The 24,859-nt window shown below is 43.2% G+C and overlaps 1 long non-coding RNA gene across 1 annotated transcript in view; it reads left to right on the top strand.

Moving 5' to 3' along the window:
• The window catches only part of LOC147718752 (uncharacterized), a 297,617-nt gene that overhangs the window by 209,360 nt on the left and 63,398 nt on the right, over positions 1 to 24,859 (top strand). Inside the window, exon 2 of the long non-coding RNA XR_015310006.1 lies at positions 2,078 to 2,149. This is a non-coding gene — a long non-coding RNA (uncharacterized LOC147718752). The remainder of the gene's footprint in view (positions 1 to 2,077; positions 2,150 to 24,859) is intronic.

Raw genomic sequence — 24,859 nt, 5'->3', positions numbered from 1 at the left:
CACCAAACTTTGAGAAGGTAACTTTTTCAACAGGATAAATCTGCTCCTAGTATCCTGGGCACCCTCCATTGCAGTCTGCCTGAACGTATGACTCTCCATCTGGTCTAGCATCACCAGATGATGCTGTGCATGGCGTTTTGTGCTTTTAGGCTCTATCCCTACCTAAAACTTTGAAATTGCATATCGTCGGTTCTGCTAATTGAATTCTTGTCATTCTGGTGTCATGTTATTTATTAAAATTCCCTCTATTATTCTAAATTGTTGTGGGATTTGTTTATGTTGTGTTTTCACTTTATTACTGCTTACGTGCTGCATAAATATCCTGCACATTGCCTCTAAGTTAAACCTGAATTATTTTGTGCTAAACTAATAGAGGGTTAAGTACAAGTTAATTTAGTGCCTTTTGTGGTTCAGCCTGACCAGGATTGCGGTTGTTGTTTGAGAAGGGTCTTTACCTCCTCAATCAAAAAAAAATATTTCCTACAATCCCCAATTCTGGAGCAAAGTCCTGAGCACAGGGATTCAGGCAAGAACAAATTCTTCTGCTTCCCCTTTTGACACAGTAGGGAGGGTTCTTGCAGGAATCTGTGGCGTTCCAATTAGCTTGAGTAAGAAAAACAAGAGGTCTTAAATATAAGGTAGTATACCATTGGTTGCTACCAATCTGTACAAAGTTCTCATATATGCCACTCGCACTTTTACATCGATGTGATATGGTTACAGATCCTAGTGGCACCACAATACTTTCATGATTCTTTGTATTCTAAACTCAAAGATGGCTAAAATAGCACTTGTGTGAAATTGTCACTATGGAAGCATCTCCTAGATGTCCTGAACCCATATGAGATCTTCCTCACCTCCCTACTGTACTCACTACTGACCATTTCAGTATGGTCTGCTGCAAAGAGATTCAATATTTTCAACAATAGCAGAAGCTCATCCTGTACACTGGAAATTTTAGGTCTTTCATGCTCCAAACTTTAAAAAAAAACTTTTGTGCTACTCTCTAGTTACTTACTAGGCAATAACTAGGTTAATCCCACTCACCTTTTCAGCTCAGTGTACATTTTCCGTTTGTACCTTAGCTGCAGTTGTTTTCAATGAAGACTGTAAATGTAAGTGGTATACTTAGAGCAGTGAAAGGTGTTGAAAGCTCTCAGCCTAAATATGTGTAATATTAGGGCACAGCAAGTGGATTATGCACTCCGTATTTCCCATCTCTTGAAAAATAACCAAAAATGTGGTAAATCAAATTTCAGTATTCCGAATAACATTTAGGATATCATTTTGGCATTGATTGCATTTCCTGGAAGTCAACTAAATTATGATTTAGCGTACCGCACACTAGTGTATTTAAATGGAGAAGCCAAGGAGAGGACTGTTCATGGACTACACATATTTTTATGCCCATCAGCATCAGGGCACATAATAATACTGATTAATATGCCAATTGATAGCAGTGACTGCTTACTAAGAGTTGACTTGAGGGGAAAAAGCATACTACGGTTATACAGCACATGAAAGTGGGGTTCAAAGTGGAAGCAGCAAGGGGATCACCAATCTAAATAGATTTTGTTACAGTTGAAAACTGAAATAGGAAACAGAAGTGCAACACCATATTTCGGATCAGCTTGTAAAATTTCCCCACCAGGAAATCAGGATAGATATCCCTGTCTAGGACCAGCTTAAGAGCTCTGAGAAGCCCTGAGTTATTTCCTCGCAGCACTGTGCTAAAAGCAATTAGGTTCACCAATTTCGCGCAAACCACAGTTGATTTTAAGATAAGTTCTTTAATGTAATTTCTGACCTGTCAAATGACTAATGACTAATTTGACAGGTCCCAAATGACATTAAAGTTGTACAACTATAGGCAATATTTATTCGTAAGTGTCTGCTGTACTAAAGTGATTTTATAAATCTGTCAGAAAAAAGTGTGCAACAAACTGCTTCTACTTATGAGGATAAATGTTAATAAACTGCAGTAATATGCGTGTCATATTGAATAATCTGAGTTGTAAAAAAAAATTACCACTATAACAAGTGTATCATAATTAATATAATATTTTTCAAATTTTAGGTGTCATACGCTTTTCAAATCTTTCTAAAGTCTCTGATATAACATAATTCGGCAGTGCTTCCCAAATCACAGGTAAGATTATTTTGGTTTCGTTTTTTTTGGAAGATACTTTAATCGTTACAGTGGTGTATATTTTGCTTTTAAATACTGAATGGAAGAATGATTTATATTTTATGATGTTTCTACCCCTCCTTCTGTCATGTGTTTCAAGGGTTCAGTTACAAACAATTGATAAATGATGTATTGCACATATCTCCTCTTTGCATTAAGCTTGTCTGGTTATCTTCCTACATTCAAGGCTTGCCGGGCCTATTTCTACTTACTAACATGTGCATAAATGTAGTTAATGCATGGAAATGCTGGATCACGAAGTTTTCTTCTCGTCGTATTTATTCACCAAGAAAGGATTTTCATTTTTCTTCTGTGTGAAATTGTCATTGTGAAAGCATTCACTAAGGGGTAAATTGCGAGTCTGGGGGTCAACAGACCACCAGACTCGCGAGGGCACGCTGTGATGTTGGTCTTCTGACTGCGCTATTACAATCTGGCAGGTCGGCCTGCCATTGCCCCACCACAGGCGTTCCCTGGCATTGGTGCGGTGGTGTAGATGCTGTAATATGCATGGCCGGACTGCTGTAGTCCCGTCAAGCATATTACAAGTTTCCTCTCCACCATGGTTTTCTTGGCGGTTTCTCCTTCATAAAAACCGTGGGGGAGATGAAACACCCCCTTGTGCCTTTGCGCTATGGGGGGCACAACATGTGCCCCCGTGTGCATGCTCCCAGGTTCCTGCACTGTATGGGCTTTTCAGTCCATGCCGTGCAAGAACAGTTTTTGGCATTCCCTTTGCGGTGCACCGGGCAATACCATGGGAATGTAAAAAAAAAGTCAGCTAGACGTGAGAATCACTCGTAATCTGGTGGGTGGACCGACCACAGGTTTGGCAGTGCAGCTCCAAACTCACAATCAGGCCCTCAGTGTCCCGACCCCATATGTCTGCATCTCAGGGCCTCAGAAAACCATCTATGAGAAGTGTCCTAGTGCTTCATAATTGAGTTGCGGATGTTTAATAACACTTCTGATGCAGCATATCATATCTTGTCCAAGTTTTAAGTTCACGCTTAATAACACACTGTTAAATAAAAATACATAATGGCTTCATAAAACATCATCAAAAAACCATAGGGAGAAAAGTTGTCCAACGTGACGTAAACTCCACCAGCAGGGTGGTCTGATGGGACTTTTTCTAGCTTTTTGTTTCAATAACTTTCAACAACATTGATACACATGTGCATCTTATCGTTTCAGAGTCATTGGTATAGTTACACACCACCTTTAGACCTGGTCTGCTCTGTTGTTGTTTTGTATTCTGACAGTAGGGGAGCGAGCAGACAGGTCTTTAAATATTCCCCTTGACCCTCCACAAAATTCTGTTTTTTAGAGAAAAGTTGTTTACCTTTTATTTAATTTTCACTTGTCTATTTGCATTACTTGTTCACTGTTTTGAAGCTAGTGTTCTATAATTGTGAGCAGTTGTTTCACTCTCGGGCCCTGTCCACAAATAATATTGTGAATTTGCAATCACAGATTTACACCTATGTGCCAGTGTAAATCTAGTACTTTATGAAATCCAAAACATTCCCAGGAATGCTAATGGAAAGCTGATTCTGGTGTAGGTTTCCATTTGTATTTCTTGATAAGTCATATGTTATTCCAGGAGCGGCCTTAGGCATGTGTAAGCTGTGCACCTGCACAGGGCCACCAAACCCCAGGGACCACCACGCCAATATATATCCTATATATAGTAATCCTCTGAGGATGGATACATTTTTGCGTGGCGCTCCCCTGGCAGGGATTTGGCGGCCTCCAGCTATGTTCCACTTCCAAACACCCTGACCCCTCCCCCCCCCCCCGTTTTCACTGGCCTCCGTGCTCCGCCCCACCCGGACCCCATCTTCTGGGGCCTTCTACCTACGCTCCCTGCCCAGGGCCGCCATGAGCCTAGAGCCGCCCCTGGTTGTTCCCAGGGGAATGTTAATTCCTTGTGGAAAGGCACAGCTTTTTTTAAATCTACAAAGGCAAAATATTTTTCCTATCGGAGAAACTCCTTATCCTACACCCTCACCAAATCTGGGGGTGACCATTCCCCTTCCCACACGAGACAGTGTTTTACACACGGTTCTGTCTTGAGTCTTGAGTAAAGATCTTACCCTTTCCAAAATACATCCACTTTGTGGTTTTTTACAAACATCCAAATCTAATAATGTGTTTGGACGCCCACTTTCACACCATTTGAGTGGGATGTGTGGCTGAAAACGGCTCTGTGCTCATGGAGTAGAAACCCACACTTGTAAATGAGCCTATATACGCCACAATATCTTTGTGAATTCTTGGCATTCGTAAAAAAGTAAAATATGGTGTGAAGGGATCTACAGTCAGGAGAAAACAATCTATTTTTCGCAGGGGATTTTTAAACCTTTTCAGTGCCAAGGACGTAACAGTGACGTCCTCCGCCATGTTAGCCGTGTGTGGAGGATGTAACCGTTTAATCCTATGCACACATCCAGGAAAACCCGCTGCTGTTTACAGCAGTGGGATTTTTTTTTCACCCTCAGGAGCAGAAGAAGACCTTCCCCTGCCATTTGTATTGGGAGACCTCGGGGAATGCCGGGTGGAAGGACGTTTGTGGCTCCCTGAAGATTCCAGAACTTTTCATCACAGAAATGTGAGGAAAATTTATTTTTTCCATAATCAAAGTTTGAGGTTTGCAAGGGACTCTGGTTCATAAAACGTGGTGAGAGCCACGCTAGTCAGCCTGCCCTGGATGGCCCTTGGCTGGCTAGGTTTCCTGTGTGCTGGCTGAGCTAGGGTCTAAAATCTCTGGGAACAAAAATGTTAGAACAAGTGTCATTATCATTTTCCAGGTTCAGAGAGCCAATACCTGCATGACTGGGTCCAGGAGCTATGACTTGGCCTTTCACAGCCAAACGCCCAGGACGGGGGTCCATTGGGCCGGGGAGGCTTCTCCTGCTTGGCCTGTTTCAGAAGCTCTGACTTGGGACCCGGGGCTCTGTCTCTCGGCCCACCGCATTGCCAAGCCTCTGGGTCTGTCTCCTGCGGGTCCAGGGAGGCCTTCCCGGTGTGTCAAGGCCCAGGATCTCCGACCAGACTCTGGGACCTACCAGGCCCCCAAGGTGGACACCTCTGCCCTTGACTCTGCCCATCAGCCTGCCCCATGGCCAAGGTCCCGGGTCGGGCCCACAAGTCCCGGAGAGGCCACTTCCTGCTTCGCCTGTGTGTTAAGGTGCCTTTAAGCCCCGGGTTGGAGGCCTGTCCGGCCACCCTCTCAGCTCAGGCTCCGAGCTCACCGAGCTGCAGAGCCACCGTCCCCTCACAGGACAGAGTGGTTTGATTAGACATCAAGCCCTGGCGGGACATACAAGCCCATATATTGCATTATCACAAAAATTAGCTACAGAAGGATAGAGAAAAACAGGAGCAAGCCCAGAGACACTGCTAAATTGGTCCAACACAAATTGAAAAAGAGCACTCTTGAGGGGCCGGATTGGCTGCAAGCCTCAAATGGTTCCAGTCTTAAAGTGAGCTCCACCGTAAAACCTCAGAGAATCTCAATCTAGCTATTGGGGCAGAGGCCAGGGAGGTTGGCAACAACCAGACTTCAGGAAATGCTACTATTGTCACTTTATGGGCCACCAGGCAGGCAGATGGCAGTTAAGAACATACTACACAGAGCAATCAATGGGCCAGGCTCAGCCACCACAAAATCCTAATACTCAGAACCAAGTCCAGGGAAACCCGAATGTATCTTACTTTCAGCCACAGGGAGGCCAGTCAGCCGCTGCACCCCCCAGAGCAGGGATCAGATAATTGGACAGATACAGGAAGGGAACTCATCCCATGACAGACTGGGGCCACAGCCTCAGCAGGATGGGGTTACAGTCTATGGGGTTACAGTCTATGCCTCCACACAAACACAGAATACAAATATGCAGTAAGATGACCTTTCAGAGTGAATACTACCCATTTACAGACATTCCAAGATTTAACTATACTTAAATCAAAGAAGGACCAATGAGACAGCATTGGGAATACAAACTTTTACTTGCATCCAGGGATTCAGGGCTGCTACATGTGTTCTGATGATCGGGTATCCTCAATAGAGTTTGCTATTTAGGGCACCTGCGGGAGCCAAGGCCCCCCTCTGCTGCTGATCCACCAGGGCGGGTTGGCTGGCCACATCCCAGGGGGAGGATAGACTGATGGAGAGGGAAGGGCAGCCCCCAGACATGTTCTTAAAAGCAGGCACCCAGGCCAGAGTCCAAAGTCAATGGGGGGGGGGGTTCAAATTACCAAATTAAAAGGTCTCAGCATTCATGAGCATATGGCGAGGGACCAACATTCCTTTATGCCGTATGGCCCCAACAGCGTCCTTATAATCTACAGGCCTCCAGCAAATGAAGGCCCCACTTTCATTTCTAGAACAATGCTGTCCCCAAGTGGTGGGAACCAGGTTTTCCATACGTTCAGAATAGTGATGTTCCCATAGCCTCCAAAGCACACAAACAAAAGGCAAAAGTTGTGAAGCACCCTCACGGAGTCGAGTCCTTCAGGAGTGTTCACTAGGTTAGTCAGACATCCCAGTAGTGCAAGACAGTTCCGGTCCAGTCATCATCTCTAGGCAAGGTTCGGCAAGGGTTCTGGGCCTTCTTAGGAACTCAGCAGTGTTTTCTCTTTCATTCCCTTGGGTTTTTTAAATGTCCAAGACTGGTCACCTTGCCAAAGCCGCCCCCCCCCCCCAAAAGAAAGCGACAGAAGCAAGCCTGCTTGTAGTAAGCCCCCTAGCCGCAAGCTAGGAACCATAGATCCAATCCACCACAGAAAAGACATGGTTCCTGGAGGTGACTGCATGATTAATTCAGCATTCTGTCCATCATTTGTTTGCGTAGTATTTTTTGCTGTAAGTGGTATGGGTATGCCCAGACGTGGGTCCCTTGCTCACTGTGCCACTTGATTCAAGCCAGCCTGCCTGATATGGGGTAATACCCCGAAACTGTTCCCACGATGCTTGTTTCCGGTCCAGGGAGGGCCTGGCTTGGCAGTTCAGGCTGGACTGTTCCCATGAGGAACAGGTTCATGACTGATTTGCATATGGCTGGATCTAAACTGGGGTGGCATGGTGAGCAATAGAACAATAAATTTAACCGAGATCTCTTGACTGGGGGTGATTGCATGATTAATTCAGCATTCAGTCCACCATTTGTTTCCATAGCACTGGTAATATATCTAGACTACTGCCCGCATTGTGTCCACGCAAGGTCGATACCCACCTGGATTCTTCATCCAAACATTAATTTATGGCTCCAAAGACAGCGGTCTGCATTCTTTTCCAAAAAAGGACTGGCAGAACCATTTTATTACACCCAATGAACTGTATGGAAGTCTGTTTTAGACCAATTGTAAATTGAGGCAGTCCTCAGACCCTAAGCCTGTAACTGTTCTCCTGGCCGCACGCTTTAATTAAACAAACTGTTCCTGTTTTACCAAACACCTCTTGTCTCTTGGTTTTTTAAAGGTATTTCATATTCAAGCAACATTATGAAAGAGAATACTGGATAGTTCAGGGTTAGGTAAACCTATTTTGTTTGTAAATTGTACATGTCTGAGTGAAATATTTTGGGGCAACACCCAGCATCACAAGCAACAATAAAACCCCACCCCAAAACATATACACTTTCTGAACCCAGTACTAATTAAAAAAAACAAAGGTATGTCTGCAGGTTTATAATGTCCCCCCTACTGTTTCCTAACTGTTGGTGTGGTTTCCCCCTAACGTTTTGCCTTCCTGCCTTCTGTTTTTGCTGACTTAATGTTTGCTGGCTTTAGGACTCTGCATGCTTCACCAAAGCTAACCAGTGCTAAAGCGCTTGGGCTTTTACCTTTAAACATGGTAGAAGTGGCATACTGGGATACTGCATCCTTTTCCCTAGTGGTGCCACCCTACTACTGAACAATTAGAAGTTGACCTAAGGGTGCTGTGCTAGTATGTGGGCAGAATCGATGCAGAGTGGCGCATCTCTTTGCAGCTCCACTTTAGAACTTCCGCTTTACAAGACATCCCCCACTCAGGACTTCATATTGCAACCCTCTGTCTCCTCCAACCACCACTGTGTGACCCATCCTGAACTAATCCTAGGCGTAGGCCTATGCATCATAATCCTCATGCCAACGGCATTCCCGGCAATGATGAAGAATTCTGCATTCCCGCCCCACAGCTTCTTCAGGACCGCAGGTGCGTAATGCATCTTCAACGCAGGGTTTCACATTGCAGCCTCTCAGCTCCTCAGAATCACAGCTGCGTGACACATCCTCATCATGGGATCTCACAATGCTCCTCAACCAGTATTTGGGTACTCTTGTTCAGCTGACCTTACCTGGTCCCTGTACCCGGCCCATGCTTCATTGTATTCAGCATGAACCTGAGCCCTTTCATCCGAGTCCAGCGCGAACAGATAACCACAGTTGGTACATTGTGCTTCTAGGCTCTATTGTCACTTAAATCTTTAAAATTGCATATATCTGGTTCTACTGATGGGATCTTTGTCATTTTGGTCTCAAATACGTTATTGCATATCATTCTATTGTTCTAAATTGATTCATTACAATAATGCCCTGTAGCTTTTATCTTCTGTCTGGACACACAATCAAAATCAGAACACTCTTTCTTGCAGCAATAGCGCGGAGATACCCCTTCGGGGGTCTAGTCTGGCGCTTTATAAGAATATAAAAATAAATAAATAAATAATAAATTACTGTTATTACTGTTTGAAGTAATGCATAAATACTTTACACATTGTCTCTAAGTAAAGCCTGACTGCTCTGTCCCAACTACACGCAGGTTAAGTACAGGTTAATTTGGGATTTGCTTGTGTTTCACCCTGACAGAGATAGTGGTTGGTGCTTGAGTAGGATTTCACCTCCATCAATCACTAATCTAACTGTTAACATATATAAACCAATTCCCTCATTCTTAAGCTCCCACTTTTAACTGATGTTATTAGCCCATTTAGGATTTAGAGGTTTCCTGTAATGAGGACCTTTAATGTAGGTAGACTATTGCATTTAATTTGCTGTATAACAAATCAACACCACACAGGTGACAAAGTCCCACAAAGTAAAATCAACATCCTCTCAATATAGCCTACAAATGACCTCCTCAAAGCCCCCAATGTGCCTCGCCACTCTCATATGTACCCTAACAGTCTTCTACATAGCCTTCAAAAGACCATCATGTTCCCCTTCCACCAGAATTTTCATCACTAAACAGCCATAAAACTTCAATTTAAAACAGATGAAATGTGATACTAAAGTCTATCCTGTTGTTTTAATTGGTCATAAAGAAAACACGTTTTAAGATAGCGTAAAGGGGGTAGATGCTTGCTGTAGGATACATCTATCTGTAGTAAGTCTCCCTGTATTACTGGTAAGATAGGTCATATGATTCTGCACGTAAAGTGGAAACCTTTGTGAGTATTATGCTCCCCAAATAACTTTAAAAAAGGTCCAAAAAACATACTGCAGTCCTTTCAGCATCCACTTGCATTCCTCCTTTAATGGATATATTACTTTGTAAGATAATCATTTTTCCCATACTCACTTAATTTGAGAACTATGCATGGTATCCACACCCTAATTGTGATCTAAAACGGATTGCTCAGTGTATGATGATGTGCTTTTTCCTATGCTTCTTCATTTGCTGACAGAAGGATGGGTCCAATTTTCTGAACAAAACTCCTAAAGCAGCTTCTCGCACTTTTCTCTTGTAGTCTCTATTGTTGACTCCTTGGAATAAGGAGTGTAGGTCCCATGCCTGCAACATGGGGCCACCACCATAGACCCACTCAGTCTACCATCAAGGGAGATCCCACCCATTCCCAAACAGCACCTAGCAGGCACGACAGGACCTCAAAATAGTTCAGGCTTCATCAAAATTATGTTTCAGTTCCGCTCAAATTCCACTTTTACAAATCTACGTCACGGGGCCAGTCATGTCCATGGTGCCAGTCATGTCCAAAGGCATTCAGTGTTTTAGGAGCAAGGAGATTGACCTTTACCTGCACAGCCTAATTTGCTGGATTAAGACCTCTCACTTCCATATTCATACCTTCCCTGCTTAAGAACTGCTAATGAGGCTTCGTATGACATGAACCATACAGAATGTAAAAATTGTAAACACAGCAAACATTTTAAGTCAGTGGGACGAAAGAGTCCACCCGTACCAGCTTTCTAACATGAGACCAGCTGATAAAACCGTTCATGAAAACTCAAAAACTCCGATAAGTTGCGAGGAATTCTCGACATTTTTCACGGAGAAGGCCAAATCGTTGGAAGTGGAGCTCACAAGCGCAGCGGCTAACCTTCCCATCCAACCTTTGGCCACGAACGAGTCTGACTCGACAACAGGGTGTAGCAAGACAAAAAACAAGGCATACTGGGACACATTCGAACTATACAACCAGGACAAGGTCGCCAGAACGCTCTCGGAACTCAAGCCGAACAACCACTATCACGACCCCCTACCTGCGAAGTGCTTAAGAGAAATCAGCCATATCGTAGTCCCAATCTGGACCAAAATAATAAACGCTTCCTTATCTCAAGGGATCCTCCCCGACTGTCTAAAATCAGGACAAGTTGTTCCCATAATCAAGAAACCTACAGCGGATGCAACAGATCCGAATAACTTTCGCCCAGTGACCAACATCCCTATATTGGCCAAGCTAATTGAAAAATGTGTACAGTACCAACTGAGCCAACACATCACTAAGTTCTCCCTTCTAGATGAATGCCAATCAGGTTTCAGATCCGGGCATAGCACGGAAACAGCTATCCTCCATATTGTTGATGATGCGTTACAGGCTCTGGACCAAAACAAAGCCTGCTTACTGATTCTCCTGGACCTGTCATCGGCATTCGACACTGTAAACCACGAAGAATTGCTGATAAGGTTACAAGACAGGATGGGACTCACTGGAAATGTGCTGAAATGGTTCAAGTCTTTCTTACAGAACAGAACACAACGATTCCTGGTTAACCAATCAATTTCATCTATATGCCCTAATTCAATCGGAGTTCCACAAGGATCGACATTATCCCCTGACCTGTTTAACTTGTATGTCGAACCTCTTACAGAAATTCTCCGAAACTCACATATGTCCTATCACATGTACGCGGATGACACACAGATATATATAAAGATCGCCTCCCTTGAAGACATTGACCTAATGAATGAGACGCTAAAAAAGGCGATGCAATGGTTAACTTCCAATCATCTAAAGCTAAACACCCAAAAAACAGAGTTCCTACTAATCTCACTAACAAGGAGCCAGGCAGAAATAAAGGAATGGACTAAGCTGGTGACGGCGCTAAACTGCACCCCAACCCTAATCAACTCAGCTAAATCGCTAGGAATCACTTTAGACGAAAACCTTGACATGAAAGCGCACATTAACTCAATGGCTAAAAGTGCTCGATTCCACCTGAACTACTTAAGAAAAGTGAAACCCTTCATCTCAGAGGCGGATCTTAAACTTGCAATACAATCCCTAGTTATATCCAGGATTGAATATGGCTGCACCACATTAGCTGGCTTACCAAAAACGTCCACAGCGCCTCTAAAAGCTTGCCTCAATGCAGCGACAAGACTCATCACGGGATCGAGAAAATTTGATCATATATCCCCTCACCTAAAAGCACTTAACTGGCTACCCTTTGAAGCCAGAATTCAACTAAAGATAGCATGTATTACCCATAAAGCGCTTCACTACAACACGCCAAGTTACCTAGCCAAGAAAATTGAGCTATCGGGAGGGAACAGACCAGCTAGGAGCGCCAAGGAGTTGCTGCTGCGGCCAGCCATTTTTAGAAAGAAAAAAACTTATGACAGAGCGTTCTCAGGAGCCGCCCCCAGAATATGGAACTCACTCCCACCAAGCATTAGGAAGATTCAGAAGACTATATCATTTAAGCGGGAAGTGAAGAGCTTCTTGATGAGTAAATACCTTACACAGGTTTAATGAACATGGTTACGATCAAGTGCAGCTCTACCTCAGAACACTCACGCCTCCAGAAGGGAAGCTTCAACGGGAAGAAGCTGTAAGATATTCAACGATATGAGACGGGTGGTACTATTGAGGTTGGTGTCACTACTGGAACTAAGCTATACACTAAAGGCTACCTCATGACAATGTGAACCTAGATACTACCTCACATCCTATTGCCATTTAATTTCTACCTCATACATGTTCATGTAGACGGACTATGATATAAGTTAGCCTCGATACATTTATCTTTCATATTTATCTCACTTCTTAAAGCCTTATAATTTTCTACCTCAGACATGTTTTCGTAGTTAGATTATGATTTAAATCAGCCTCTATACATTTATCTTTCATAGGTATAATTTTCTACCCCATACAGGTTTGTGTAGATAGATTATGTTATAAGTGTGCCTTACCGACCTCTTAATGCATAATGGTATATCGGAGGGTTATATATCAATACACAGCCCTAGAAGCATCTACCTCATATTTGTGTTTTTTGATCTTTGTGACTGTATGTATTAATCCTTAATCTGCTCTTTATGTGAAGCGCTCTGATACCCACGGGTCTTGTTCGCGCTATACAAAACTCTCTAATAAATAAATAAATAAATAAATAAATGCACCGATTGAGAAGAAGCATTGCTGCAGCAAAGTGATCCCCGAGAGAGTGTCTTTGAAGATGAGTGATAAGCCAGGAATTGCCATGATGGGTAAGGCATACAGTAGAGCTCACTTCATGCCATTGTTTGTATACTTGTCATTGACCGGTGTTTTCTTGTGTATTGCATTCCACGTTGTGATTCGAATCCCTAGGAGTTCGTCCTACCTGTAATACTGAAATTGGACCTGGAAACTCACATGAGAAGGTTGTGCCCAATGTGGTCTCCCCTTTGCTTGGAATAAACTACATTTATGAATAGTTACTTGTCTGTGAATGTCCTTCTCGGCATTTTGGCAGCAACCGGTTAGACTGGGAGCTCACTAATTCATGCTTGGTGTCTTTATCGAATGATTGGTAACCTTTGGGGTCTTGACTTAATCTTGCAGTGGAGCTCAACACTTGCTATTTGTCACATTTGCACTTCATCAAAACCACTCCGCTGTTTCTGCTTCTTCAACCGTGCGCTCTGTGTCAGTGGATTCCGGGGTCTAAATGTGACACTGTTTGGGATCTCAGCAAGCCCTTACAGCATCATTACTAGTGGGTCATGCAGAACTGTCTGTGCTTACAAGGCTGTGTCCTTCCACCGTCACATGACGCAGACCAAAGGGGCATTGCCACCATCATGTGATGAGGTCCTATAGAGTGCTGCCAATATTTACATGAGGTTGTGAAGTAACTTCAGGAGGCTATCTTTGTTTTCTGAAAACTTTCCTGTTTCTGTTGTGATCGTTTTCTACAATACTTTATTACTTTCTCCTCAGTTCTATTTAGCGGCTTCTCTTCATTTGTTTGAAACACTCTATTTGCCATTTACTCCAGTACCCTGTTTCCCATGCTTGAATGTATGGCTTCACCTCAGTGATTTGTTCAGATTACTCCTTTTATACAGCATCCCGGAAGGTCAACTCTGATTTGGAAGACTTGGTTGTGTTCATTTGAGAACTACTTTGGTGGCAACATATACAGGAAAATGTGAATCAAAAGGAAGGCAGCACTTTTATTTGAATCCTTTAGGCCAGGAAGGTCAGTGGGTTTTTTACAATGTAGCTGAGGTAGATCTTCCACCTTGTCAATTTAGCATTTGGAATGATTACATGGAGGCTCTGGGGAGCCAAGTGTTTTAATGGAAAGATAAAAAAATCAGAGATAATGAGAACCAATAGTAAAGTGTTGAGGAGTATATTTCAGCCTTAAAATGTGTAGCTTCCATGTGTAATTTGAAAATTCGTTGGACCCATGTTCTAGAGACGAGATTATGTTCATCCAAAAAATACAAGAACGATTATTGAGCTGTACAGCATTGTCTAAAGTGTTTGACTTTGCAAAAAGTATTGAACAGTCTATTGTCTCCAGCAAACTCATGGCACATACTACAAACACTTCACTTTCAGTGTAAAGTGCTGAAACAATAGCTACCATCTCTGTGAGAGATAAAGCATTTAGAAATGTTCAAAGAAAATTACTGTATGCATGCTATATATGTGGTTCAAGGGCACATTCAAGTAATAAATCAAGCTATCCAGCAATTGGTCAATGTTACAACAAATGTAAAAAAACAGGGCACACTCAGAGTACAAGTAGGAGTGGTAAAATCCAGTCCAAGTCAGGAGTGTGGAGCTAAATGCCTGCCGTGTGTACTTATGATTTATCCAAAGTGGTGTTGACCTCTGACACTAAGTCTCATAATGCTGATAAAGTGAAAGATCCTTGGTGTGATATTACAATTGGCAATGTTGAATTAGTCATGATAGCTGATTCTGGTGCTTCTATCATGATCAGATTTGATGCCCTGTTCAGCACATTTGGGGTGAAAGTATATCTTTAATTAGGCTGGGTATACACCCCAAAGCATATCGTGAACAAGAAATAAACATGCTTAGCTATTTTAAGGGCACAACAATATGCCCTGGTAGAAAACTGGGACTAAAGTTTACAAGGCAACCAAAAGGGAGAACATTTGTAGGGTGGCAAGATGTACCAAAGCTAGGTTTTATGCTTTTGCCTGGGTATGACACTTTAGTTGTTGCTGCTGATACACCTGTTTTGCTAATAGAAAATATGTCTGAAGAGACTATCGAAAGGGTTGTAGTAAATTTTCTTTCAGTCTTAAGTGGAATATTTTTTACTATTTATAAATGGGAACATTTAATTATATTGAAAAAAATGGGGTGCCAATAATCCACAGACTGAGAATGCTACCGTTGAGTATAAGGGATGAACTAAAGAAAATATTAGATAAGCTAACTAGTGAAGGCATTACCAATCTACTGATTCTTCGGAGTGGGTTAGATTAGACCCATTGTAATTGTTCAGAAAAAAAACTGGGGAGATTTGTTTGTGTGCAGATCTTCACACGCTCAGCAAGAATATCATTGTAGATTGCCACCCATTACCTAAAATCAATGATTTGCTAGCGAATTTTTGGCGAGCCAAATTATTTTCACTTCTGGATATGGTCATCTTACCACCAGATCCCACTTGCTGCAGAGTCACAGAAATTAACCATTTTTGTTACACCCTTTGATGCATACATGTTCTACTATCCTTTAATTTGACCTCCGGGGCAAGTGTTTTCCAAAAGCTTACCGATATGTTTGGTAGGTTTTACAGGTGTGCAGGCCTATCAAGATAAAGAATAGGGGGCAGATTTATGAGGCCCTTGCGCCACGTTTACGCCGCTGTTGCGTCACGCAAGGCGGCGTAAACGTGGCGCATCCCTACGAACGATTTACAACGTGACGCATCTAGGCAGATGCGTCACGTTGTAAAGCCCTGCGCCGCTTGTGGGCGTTCCGGCGCAGGGTGGGCGTTCCGGGGCAGGTGCGCCTCGCAAAAGTGGCTGAGTGAAATCTATGAGATTTCACTCAGTCACTTTTAAGCCAATGCTGCGTCAAAAGCCTGCGCCTGCTTGAAGCAGGCATAGGTCTTGACGCAGCATTGTTCAAATGGGGCACACCCGAGCCTTGCTGGAGCTGCGTCGCGCTTGCGACGCAACTCCAGCAATGCGCCACATTTCCGGCACAGATGCGTCACGCATCTGTGCCGTTTTTGCACCATGGTGCGCCGCATTATAAATGCGGCGCGCCATGGCTGGCGGAGCTGTGGCGCACTGTGGCGCATGTTAACTGGCGCATCCCTGGGGATGCGCCAGTTAACATAAATCTGCCCCTAGATGTTTTTCTCAGCCCACGAATGAATACAATTTGATGTTTGGAAAAAATCGGAATATTTTTAGAGATGTTGGCATCAACCTAAGGCGTGACAAATATCAATGTTTGACTCAGTAACGGGAGAATTTAGGTCAGTATACCACCTCTTCGGGCTTTAATTACAAGTTTTTTTTTTCATTCAACCTATTCAAGGTGCTCGTTCTCATAAGGACAAAGATACATTAAAATCTTTCTTTGATCTACTCGAGTATTATTCTCATTTTATTCAAGGATATGCATTTGCTGTGCAACAATTAAGAAGCCTTTTTAAAAAAGGGGTGAAATTAATTTAGCTTGATGGAGTCAATTAAACAACTGTAAAGATCAAACAATTAATTGTATCATCAAACCATTGCCCATGCTTCTCAATGCTTGAAACAACCTGTATCGAACTACAGCACAATGGAATGAGAAGAAGCATTGGCATGCTGTTGGGTGGCGGAGAAGTTGAGAATATTCTTATGACGTTCTTATTTTGATATTTTTTAAAGATTGCAAGCCTTTAATCCATATGCTCAATGGCAATACATGGATAAGGCTTCAGAAAGGTTGGTCAGGTTATTGTCGTGCCTTCAGGTAGTTCATTTCACCATTTACTTTTTTCTGGTGGTAAAAATGTTAGGGCAGATAGCCTTTCCATGATGCCTTTGGATTTCACTGTACAGGGTTATTATCTTCATGATGTGAAGTGTGTTGTACTAGTTGACTAACTCTTAGATTCCAGAGGTGTGTGTACACAAGAGTTTCTTGAGACTTTGAAAAATTATTCTGTCTTGCACATTGTTTTGAAGTTTGTGAAAGGAGACTGGCCAAAGGAGAAGAACTTGGACACTACCTTGAAACGCTTTGCACAAGTAGTCAGTGATTTGTTGGTTCTTAATGATTTAATAGTGGCATGAATGGCAGCTTTAAGAATTTTAAACATTATTGTTGCCCTTCAACTGATTTGCAAGTCTTCAAGTCGATAGCTTATTGTGATACATGTTTACCTTCTAAAAAACTTTGGAAAACACAAGCCTCCTGTGCATATGGTTCTCTTACCTGATGATGTCTGGTTGAAAGTAGCTTTGGATTTTGCTATGTTATGTCTGACCAAAGATACATGTTGGTCTTAATTGACTTTTGTTTTAAGATGGGTTCATTTCGATTTTATACCTGCACCTAAGAGCATGTCTTTGATCAGATCTTTTTGTACGGTGTCTGACGTTGAATGTTCACCAAGGGAATTGGCTACAAACATTGGCACACATTACACATCCACCCAGATGAAGGATCTTATTACTTCCAACCATATCAAATATTTAGGAGCATCCTTAATTTCTACCACTTCTAAGGGTTTAGTAGGGTGGATGAACACATATGTAAAAGAAAATGTCTAAACTGCTCTATTTGAACACCTGTTGAGGAGTTTTTAGGACATATCTAATCACGCCACATAACAGGTGTGTCTTGGGCGGAAGAGACCCTGGTCAAATTTATGTCCACATTGAATTAAGGGTTTGCTTGAGAAAATTCTCAAATAGGCTTGTGATATAAGGAGGGAAGTTTCTGACGGAAATTAAGTTACTGATTGACTGTGGTGTGAGCCCTGGTCAAGCGGCAACCACAATCCTAGTCATGGTATGGCACAAGAAAACACCAAATTAACCTGTGATCAACCCCAAGTAGTTTGGCACAGAGCAGTCAGGCTTAATTTAGAGGCAATGTGTAAATAGTTTGTGCAACACTTTAAACAGTAAAAGTGTGAAAACACAACACAAAACGATCCCACATCAGGTTAAAGCAATAGAACTGAATTTAATAAATAAAACAATGCCAAAACGGGCAAACATCCAATCTGTAGAACCAGTGTTATTGGATTTTAAAGTTTGTAGAGTAAATTACGCCAAAAGGCATAAAGCGCAAACTGTAGATATCTGATTGCGCTGGACCAGGACAAAGTTAAGTCAACTGTAATGGAGCGCAGGCCGGCTACATGGGCCAAGTTAGGCCCACTGAACAAAAGTACCTTTAATCCTGTTCTGCAGAGCGTTGTGTGAATCCACGTTGAAGATGTGTTGCGGTGGCAGAGACAATGCAATCTTGCCGAGACGCCGCTAGGCTGTGGTGCGAGGTCCTGTTGCCTCGTCATTGAGGATGCCATTGACGGAGCTTGCAATGCGAAGTCTGGCGTTGTGGATACATTGTGCAGTATATCAGTTACGAAGAGCTTTGAGGCTGAGAAGCAGAGTTTAGCAGCATCATTGAAGCTGCCCTATCGACGAGGGCATGCAGCAGAGATGTGTCAAGCAGTGGCGGTTCCGAAGGTGATGCAGCCTGCAGGGGTAATGCAAGTCTTTGTGGTGGTCCAAGCCACACAGGAGTAGAGATGCAACTGTTCTGCTCTGGGTTATGCCGGAGCAGAGGAGATGTGTCGGATTTGCTCATACCATGGAGGCTGGCAAAGCACCTTACGCCCACTTCTACGGGTCCAGGACTTGGGTGACACCACTGCCTGGGAAGACTCAAAGATGGCAGAATACAGGTGCAGATGCAAGATTGTTGGAAGTCTGTTATGCCCATGAGGCTTTAGATCAGGAGGCAAGCTAACTAGTCCTTGGAGTCACTCTAGATTCTGGGTTCAAGAGATGAAGGTCTAGTTCTTCTCACCCAGGCAAGAGGTCAGCAGCTCAGCACAGCAGAGCAGCAGTTCCTTCAGAGCCGCAGTCGAGCAGAGTGGCAGTGCTTATAGTAGCACAACTGTCATTCTTCCTGGCGGAGCATCCACAGGTCCAGAAGTATACTGAAGTGGTGGTTTTGGAGATCCTTCTTTTATACACAGTTGGGCCTCTGAAGTGGTAAATAGCTTCTAGAGGCATATCATTGAAGTGCAAAGATACCCTGCCTTCCTAGCTACAAACTCACTAATTAGCTTATTACAGCTCTTTGTGTGGAGACAGGACCCAGCCTGTTTAGGTGTAAGTAAGGATGAGCTTAGCCTCTTTAAAATACTTCATGACTTCAAAACTAGGAAAGATCCCGCCACAACATGTATCACGTCTGAACAACAATGTGAGGATCTAGCCTCTTTCTTTGTTCAAAAAGTTGAGAATATTTATAAATCCTTTGTCACTGTCCCGACAGACCTTGCTCCCTCTATCATCCGTCGGCCTACTACTATTCTAGCTGCTATCCCTCCTATGGCCCACAATGAATTCCTTACGTTAAGTAAGAGGGTTAAATCTGGCTCCCCTATCGACCCTATGAAACCGGGCCAATTCAGAGATGCCCTATCTGTGCTATTCAATGTGCAATAGACCTGTGCACTGGCCAAGGTAGAAATACGTTCCAAAAGAATATCTGTGCTATTGCCACCTATATGCCAGATTATAAACTCTTCCTTTAATACAGGAGTGGTGCACATGTCTTGGAAAATTGCAAGGGTGGTCCCTTTGCTGAAAAAACCTTCTTTGGACCTTGCTAATCCAGAAAACTTTTACCCCATATCTTTACTACCTTGGGTCGCTAAAATAGCTGAAGCTCATGCTAAAATAATTCTTTTTGGACATCTGAGCAACTTTGGCACCTTAGACCGCACCCAGAACGGGTTCTGACCGGGCCATAGCACTGAGACCGCACTAATAGCAGTATGTGAACATCTACGCACCATCCTGGATGAGGGCCAGACTGCGGCGCTCATCCTGCTCGACCTCAGCGTGGCGTTTGATACGGTCTCCCATAAGATTCTCTTGCGCCGCTTGGAGGAGGTGGGGGTGATAGGGCCGGCCCTGGAGTGGTTCCGTTCTTTTCTTTCTGACCGAGCATTCCAGGTCATGGCCCCTTCCTCTCCCATGCTCATGCCATCAAACAGGGGGTTCCTCAGGGCTCAGCTTTAAGCCCGGTCCTATTCAACCTCTATGTTCAACCTCTGGCGGCGGTAGCAAGAGACCATGGTTTGTCCATGATTTCGTATGCTGACTATACTCAGCTGGTGGTGGCTCTCTCTGAAGATCACACTCGGGCTGCAGCTCAGTTACAGGCTGGTCTTGCAGCGGTTGCGCAGTGGATGACCACAAACTGCTTGCAACTCAATGCTACCAAATCAGAGGTGCTACTGGTAGAGAAAGATAAGGGACTGTGGAGCAAACACTGGTGGCCTAATTCCATGGGTGGTGCCCTCATTCCTAAGTCGGCGGTAAAAAACCTGGGGGTCTGGTTTGATACCAAGCGGATTTTCAAGAACATACCAAGAAGGTCTCTGGTTCCTGCTTCGGTCTTCCCCAAGGTCTTTGACCTATACTTGGTTTATTTGACCCTCCTACCTGCCATTTGATAATCCAAGCTACTATTTTGTCCAGGTTGGACTATGCTTACTCACTTCTATTGGGAGCCAAAAAGGCGGAAGTCACGCGCCTCTCAAGAGTGCAGAACGCAGCTGCTCGTGTCCACCTGCGGCTCCCTAGAATGTGCTCTGCAACAGATGCTTTGCGGCGGCTGCACTGGCTGCCTGTGCCTCAGAGGATTCAGTTCAAGGCCCTATGTTTAACCTTCACAGTTATAAAAAAAATCCTCCCGTGAGATTTTGTCCAACCTACTGATCCCCTACGTACCTACTCGCCAGCTATGCTCAGCCGAGCACTGCCTTGTCACGGTGTCCCGGGTGAAGCGACTTAGAGCTGGGGATCGATCCTTTCGCTACCTTGCTGCCTAATTAGGGAACTCTCTTCCTGTGAGGATCCGCCGCTTGGACTGCCTTCTGTCCTTCCGTGAAGCTATTAAAACTTTTCTATTTCCTAGGGCCTACGCTCTACTCTTAGGGCCTAGCTTCTGCACTCTGTTGGCTTGACCTGAAGCGCCGGGACTCCCCTTTGTTGAGGCATCTGTTGCGCTATATAAAATTTCCAAATAAATTAGCACCTCCCTCCCAACCTGCTAGTCACACCTAAGATCCCATTGTGTGAGGCTGTCTAGAAGGAATACACAAAGCCCAAATCACAACTATACCCAGCCATGTGACCAGAGACAGGTTGCAGGCACCAAATGGCTAAGGCATGAAAATGACAACTTTCTAAAAGTGCAATTTTCAGATTAGTAATTTAAAATCTCATTTCGCCATGAATTAGGATTTTGAATTAGGATTAGAGAGACACCAAACATGAGCCAGTTATCTCTTCCCATTTCAAAATTACACTTATAAAATGTAATAAAGCAACTCCAATGTTATCCTATGGAAGGGATAGGGCTTGCAGTATCGAAAAATGTTTTACGAGTTTTTCACTACCAGGACATGCAAAATTTAAAAGTACATGTCAAACTTTTTACCCTGCTCTTTTGGGCTGTCCCGGGCCTTCCTAAGGGACGTCATATGTATTAAAAAGGAAGGTTTGGTCATAGCAAAAGGTTTCTTTTGCCAGGTCAAAATGGCACTTTAAGCTGCACATACAGGCTTTGCAATGGCAGGCCTGAGACATGTTTAAAGGGCTCTTTAAGTGGTTGGCACTGTCAGTGCTGCAGGCCCACTAGTAGTATTAACTTACAGGCCCTGGGCACCTGTTGTGCACTTTACTGAATAATTATAAGTAAATTAAATATAGCAATTGGGTATAGGCCAATCCTACCATGTTTTGAGCTGAGAGCACAAGCACTTTACCACTGGTTAGCAGCCTTAAAGTACACAGAGTCCTAAGGCCAGCAAAAACAGGAGGTCTGAAGGCAAAGTGTTAGTGGAAAGCCACACCCGAGTGCCAAAACCCAGAGTTTGCCTTCTGCAAATTTTAAGTCAGTCTTATTTTGACAGAAAAACTCATTGTAAAGGTCTGTATTTGAGCATTGGTGTTTGGGTTCCTAATGAAACACTAAAAAAAAACAGTGCATGTGGTTAAACATTCGAAAGGTGCTATGTTATTTGCTGGGAAAGGTTGGTGGAGTAGCAAGAGTCTAGTTAGATTTTCTCAGTAACAGGCGAAGATAATTTTGGTCGCCAAATGAAAAGGATTTGATCCTGATTCCATTACCATTGGTGATGGTCAACTTGAAAATGCTTGGTGCGCAAAGGGAATCAATCAGGATAAACTGCTACAGCAAATAACGTTTGCACAGATAACGCAGAGCCTTTGACTGCTTCTGGTTTTAGATTCTGGACTCAGGAAAATTTGTCTTCATCTTTTTTTCCTTGTTTACAGAGTGACTCTTGTAATGATAGCTCCTCTGATCAACTGTGCTCTGATTTTCAGATAGTTTGAGAGTCAGACCTGTCCCATGTACATAATGGAAGGTCTTGTTGAAATGAATCCATGAATGCTAGGTTTAAATACTTTTATTTGCATCAGTGCACAAGATGTTCATTTTCATATTGTTTTGTTTTTATTTAAGGGAGAAGATGATGGGGAGCTTACTTTGGTATGAGGTCATTGTTTATATACTCAGCCATATTTTCTTTTGAATTGCGTTCCACAATCTGGTTCCAGTCTCTGTGAATTTCATCTAACTTTACTACTGTCAGTTAGACCTGGAGACTTGCAGAGAAGGCTGTGCCAGATATGGGTTCCTTTTTGCTTGTAATAAATTCCATTTATAAATGCTTTTTCACCAATGATGGTCTTTCTGAACATAAGCGGAGCTGAGTGAATGGGAGCTAGTGAAATCTGAGTTTTATGAGCAGCACTCTGTAGTATGCAGGTTTGCTTCACACTGCCTCGTGGTGCTTACTGTAGAAGGCGGGTGTGGAGCTAACTTTCTATGGAATGGTAGGGTTTGAAAAGTGACTGGCAGTTGGGCCTTCATGTGGGCAGCACGCTGTGGTTTCTCATAGTAAAAAGTGCAACAAGTGACAACAGTGAATAGTGCTCATGTGAATGAGGTCGCAGCGGGTCTTTCTCAAGACAGATGTATACCTAAGCCGAGAGCAGCCGTGATCCGTATGGACATTTCCCTTTACGTTTTCGGATTTAAGGATTTCATTTCAATCCGGTCCAGGTGACTCATCTGCACTTGAACCCCAGGACTGTCGTGCTCTATACATCTGTCTTGAGAAAGACCCGCTGCGACCTCATTCACCTTGGCACACGAAGGGCCGAAACGTCGACATTTTTCAACTGGCCCCAATATCTCAGAATCCCAATAGAATTGACAAGCAACAAATAGGATTCTGTAAATCTGTATTAATGGACGGCCTCTTTTGAAAGTCAAACTTGTATATATTTGTATAAACTGTCTATATTGAAAATTATTATTGTACATATTGTATGTGTCACATGAGCACTATTCACTATTGTCACTTGTTGCACTTTTTACTATGATATTGACAGTCATTTATGAATTGTTTTGAATGCATCTTGAAAAATATAAAGATATAAATAGTTCTATACAGGCTTTTCTTTTCATTTACTGTAAGAACCTGTTGTGAATTCCTGTCAGAGGGAGGAGGTAATATCACATGCAGATAGAATTTACAAATTAGTTGTATCACTACCCGACAGAACCAATTTTCTTTTTAACCATAAATTACCCAGGTTCTGAGGGACACAGGGTTAACCCCAGTTTTTTCATGAAAGTGGTTTCTCTCTCTGCAACTTATGAATAAACAACTTCTCAATATGAGCCTGACTCCCAAGCCTGATAGCTACATATTAATGATGACGAGCTTCAACCTAGAGACCACCCACATAATTGAACTTGCGCGTACCTACTTGTGACTTGGTAGAGGAGGACAGAATCGCCGGGCATACACCAGTGGATTTTGTTTGTGTGCATTCTGACATCCTCTTTCACTGGCGGAGAAGTTTTAGAATCAGTGCAGCTTGACCTGCATCCATGCACACCTCTCACAGAGTATACGCAGGACTCTTCTTCCCAGTCGGGTTATGTACATTGTTAGCTTTTCTTACGGACGCAATGTGATTCCAACTTGAGTCTTTGCAGTGGTGCCCACTAGCTGTTCATCTGTTGTGCAGCAGTGTGGAGTCAGGCAATGTGTAACATCAAGCGTCAAGATAACAGAATCCACTGCCTGTAAAAACTATGGACATCGGCTACAGTAAATCAAGTCGAGGATGTTTTGGCAGCTATTTTGGGTCATCGGGGAGAGCAAAATATGTAGTTATTGAAAACAAGCTTTAGTCATTATTTTTTCCCATTTTCTCATCAGATGGACTGCAGCAGTGTGTAGTGTTTTTTTTAGGCACACAGTGTACACCTGCAGCGGGCAGTTTCGTCAACAACCTATATACAGTGTTAGGCACTCTACCATTTACAGGAGTGTTGCGCTGCATGCATTTTGTCTTCGTGGTCCATCTCCACATCGCATTGCAGCCTGTTCTCCAAACTTTTGCTGGTAATTTCACAAACTGACAGCTGCTTCACAGTTAAGGGTCTGAACATACTTGATTGGTTTCGTCATGGTTTGTTCAGCATGGTTTGAGGCCTGGGGCAAAGGGACAAGTACTAGTTATAAGAAACACCAGCATTGTCGAAGAGATGCTGAATCTTTTCCTAAGTGTTCTTTCAAGGGGTGTAGGAAAGATGAAAGGCTTTAACCAGAGAATTAAAATTAAGGAGGAGTGATACCCGATAAACATAAATTGAGAGGGTAACCTTTGTCCAAAAAGGGCATCATGTAACCTGTGCAATCATCACTCTGTGTCTCCCCTTTGGTGGTTGCTCGTAAGAGGAATGGGGAGTTGAGATTTAGTGTTAACCTTTGCACTCTTAGCAAGGAGAGATGGGTGGACTCTAATCCCCTTCCACAAATAGATGAGATCTTGAGCTCAGTCGCTGGGGAAAAGTTCTTCACCAAACCTTACTTAGCATCAGC

The sequence above is a fragment of the Lissotriton vulgaris genome, chromosome 4_1, assembly GCF_964263255.1.
Source record: "Lissotriton vulgaris chromosome 4_1, aLisVul1.2, whole genome shotgun sequence".
Classification (NCBI taxonomy): Eukaryota; Metazoa; Chordata; class Amphibia; order Caudata; family Salamandridae; genus Lissotriton; species Lissotriton vulgaris.
The sequence above is the reverse complement of the archived record's forward strand: the minus strand, read 5'-3'. Positions and strand labels throughout refer to the sequence as shown.